Below are 3,962 nucleotides of genomic sequence, written 5' to 3' on the forward strand. Positions count from 1 at the left end.
CAGAGTGAATTTTGAGTGATTGTGCATCTATGAAGCTGTAAAACATAAAGGATAAAACAAAACCACATATATCTTGAGCATCTGAAACAATGTATGAATCCTGAGAAGAAAAAGCAGTCATTTGTATTACTGAAAACAAGTTCTTACATAAGCCAAAATAAACTCTGTTTCTCAAAAACATCCAACCTTGATTACATAGATCTTCCAGCTATATATAGAAACATAATTCTAACTACTTGGAGCTTCCTCCTCTAGCATGAGGGGAGCTCGATGACTGCCACTAATGACACCTATTTGCTTTTAACAAACTCATAAATTCAATAAGGAACTAACTGTAGTGTTTAAGAGTCCTAAACCAACCATAACTCTAACTCTATCTTCTTCATAAATTGATTCCTCCTTGCAGCTTTGACACTTGGCTTTCTCTTCGTTCAGCTGAGATGGCATGAGATGGCATAAGATGGGCAATTAATGTCCCATGCTGGCTTTGAATACCGAAGGCTTTGATCTGTTCTGTATTGGCTGAAAATATCCCTAAATTTTCGGTTCTGGTCCCCCATCACCGAGTATGCAGCAGTGGATACTTTAATTCTTTAATAACCCAAGAGAATAGGGTAACACCATGCTCCTAATATGCTGGAGGCTTCCTTGGTAGACAGGTGTGCCAACCAAAACTTTTCGTATGCAGCTCTTCTCCAAACCCTAATCACCGAGAATAAAGTGGCTTTATAACCAAAAATCTTAAACTTAGGTTAAAAGATTTCACCTTTTGTTAAAGGTACACCTGGAAAATGTTGAATGGCTGTAGCAGCTTCCTTTGATCCCTTTCATGTCACTGAGGTGTTCCCTTTGCAAATTTCTGATTCTCCCATCAAACTGTTTGCCTGCGTTTTAAAAACAACACCTACAGCAGTTTCGCAGTTTCGTAGCGCGCTGCGAAACTGCGAAACTGTTTTAAACAATTTCAATTTACCCTGAGATTTTAACTGCTCTGCCACCTTGCTCGCAAATAAGTTATCAATGCTCATAACATTCATGCTTGAAATTCTTGCAAATCCTGGAGCGGATGACATTACAGTTAAATGAAATTCATCAGCAAAAAAATCTCTAAACTAATGCATTTCATTCATTGTGCGGACGAGAGAGCTTTCCTAGGAGAAACCTTTTGTCAAATACTACCAGCTATTCAACATTCGATTCTGTGTATTGCCTGCAGATTGGAGGGCAGTAGTCGGTCAACTAAAGTTACACTCGAAACCCTTTAACTTGCTACTTTTAGCAACTGCATTAAGTTCATTCAAAATGTATTCTTTTGCCTTGGGATTTTGGCACAATGCAGTAAAATCTCCAGTTTGTCCATTATCTGTGGCCCAACTTTCAAGTGCTCTTTGATTAGGTATAACAACAGCAACCAGACAAGATTCGAAGCTATTTCCGTAAACCCAAATCGAATCAATAGCAGAACACTGGCCATACACATTCTCGAGATTTTCCACTGCAACATATTCTCCTTGTGAAAGCTTAAATATATTTTTTTTCTATCAATGATTTTTAGTGCTCCATTCGCCTGCCACTCCCCAATGTCACCTGTGTGAAACCAACCATCAACCAAAACCTCATTTGTAAGGTCTTCACGCTTGTAATAACCAACAAATAAGGTTTTGCCCCTTATACAAACCTCTCCACGCGGTACTTCTGAAAGTGCATCATATCCCATTTCAGGGACAGACTCAAGGCAGACATCAATATTCGGAACAGGTGGACCAACAGTCCCGATCATTGACATTACATTTTGTAGGGAAACAAAACTTCCTGCACAAGTTTCTGTCAAACCATAGCCCTGTACAACATGGCAACAAGTGACTACTCGTAGAAACTCTGCCACATGTTTTGCAAGTGGAGCTGCTCCTAACATCATTACACGGACACGTCCTCCCAGACCTTGTTTAATCTTGTTGAAGACAACGATATCAAAAAGTGGAGATGCTTTTTCATGTTTCAACCCTTTGCGCATATTATTAAGCTTGTATTTGTATGCAAATTCAAACACTTTTCTATTCAAAAATCCTCCAGCAGCGATCTTCTGGTTTAAACCTGAATATATGCGATCAAAGACACGTGGGACACCACAGAAGACCGTTGGCTTTAGTTCTGCAATATCCTCCACCAAAAGCTACTCGCTTCTTCTGCATCATTCATGGAAACCTTTATCACACAAATTTCGATTGATCTAATTCGGGAGAATTATCATCCAAAAACATCAAATGAGGAATGGCAGGATGCCAGGTGGATAATGTTTTGAAGTCGAGGGTGAAAATGTAGATCAGTACAAAATGTCGAGGATATAGAAGAAATGTGCTCGGGATCAATAACATTAGTTGAGGCAGGGATAATGTTTGAATACATAGGACTAGAGTTCAGTTTCTTACTTAAAGATGGTAATGAAAATCGAGAAAAGGGATTTTCTTGGTTAGAATCCACTGGTTCAGGGGAATTGGATGATATTGACTATGGCACGAGACGTTGAAAAGATGAGTTATCCTTAGCAAAGGTTGGACCCTCGGATTTACTGGTATTAGAAGTTTGAAAGGCAATAGTGGTAGAAATAGCTTGGACGCCATGATGAACCAACTTTAGTGCTTCCTTCAGCAGTGAACCGAGCAATCTCGTTCCTCCATTGAATAACAGCTACCATGAGACAAACAACAAGGGTGCCTTTAACCTGAGGTAGTACCTTGCAATCACTAAAACTGTCACATTCAGATCCAGAACTGATGACAAGCATACACGCAGGAACTTGAGAGCATGCCTCCTGTAAAGTGCATCCACCCCAGAGCTATTTTGCATGACAGCTGCTATGGATTCGAACAAATCCCCAATTTTGTAGCGCGCTACGAAACCACCTAAACATGTAGCGCTGCGAAACTGCTAAAGGATTTATGCGCTGCGAAAACACTTTGTCCTTAAGCTAGTCTGAGCAATTTTGGCAACAGAATTTTCAGTGATAACAAGCATTATGAGCCATACATTAAAACCAGTTTCTTGAGGCAGCTCAAGAGAGTGTTCCCGTTCCGATATCTAAAAGATGAATATGCTCCACCAATGAAATTGATCATGAAATATTTCAGCTGTGAGGGACGGTTCTCTTGTCTCTATGCTTATCACATCAGGTTGCTCATGCATTTCACCAGGGTATGGATGATGAACATTCTGTATTTCATTTGCCGGAACATAGAGAGGATGACCACATTTATGCAGCATAAAACCCCTCAGCAGAAACTTAACAGTGTCTATCATTTTTCTTTTATTAAGATTTTGGTGGTTCATCAGCTTGGATTGCAAGGCATCACTTGGGATGATTTCATCTCTCGTGACTTTTTTAGAGCTTCACGGGATTATTAGAGGTTAAGCATGAAGTTGGACCTTCTCATCAGTATGAGCGCCATGAGATCGCTAGTGTGCCAGTATACATCACATATCAGAGAGGCACCAGACATTTGTTTGCAGCAGCAAAACGAGTGTTATCTCCACCCGGGGTGGAAGGGGCCTCGTTTCCGACATCAGCACCACAGGTACAGGACAAAGGCAAGAGGCCAATGCAGGATGAGGGGCCATCAGGTGAACGAGAGACCGACTTCATTCTCCTTCATGACCATGATACAGATACGGGTCCACAAAGTGCACAGCTTAGAGAGATCATCCAGGAGTAGCAAAAAGAGATCCAAGCATTATCCCTGACTTGGAGAGAGCTAAATGGACCATGAAGTACTTGGAGTAGAGGAACAAATAGCTTGAAGATCAGCAAGCCATCATGGAGCTACATAACATTCGCGAGCATCGTCAGGCTGCACAAAGGAGAAGAATTGAGCTCACATCATTCGAGCAAGAGATTAATGAGGATCGGGAGGCCAATCTCGAGAGAGTTAACATGCACTTAGAGAGGCTATTGGACAAGGCTAACA

The 3,962-nt window shown here is 41.0% G+C and overlaps 1 pseudogene; it reads right to left on the reverse strand.

The window, feature by feature from the left end:
* Positions 1 to 1,235: 1,235 nt before the first annotated feature.
* LOC149182673 (long chain acyl-CoA synthetase 4 pseudogene) lies at positions 1,236 to 2,785 on the reverse strand (annotated as a pseudogene).
* Between the last annotated feature and the right edge of the window lie 1,177 nt (positions 2,786 to 3,962).

The sequence above is a fragment of the Pinus tabuliformis genome, chromosome 3_2 (genome assembly GCF_031772625.1).
Source record: "Pinus tabuliformis cultivar Carrire ecotype Pingquan chromosome 3_2, CPIR1, whole genome shotgun sequence".
Classification (NCBI taxonomy): domain Eukaryota; kingdom Viridiplantae; phylum Streptophyta; class Pinopsida; order Pinales; family Pinaceae; genus Pinus; species Pinus tabuliformis.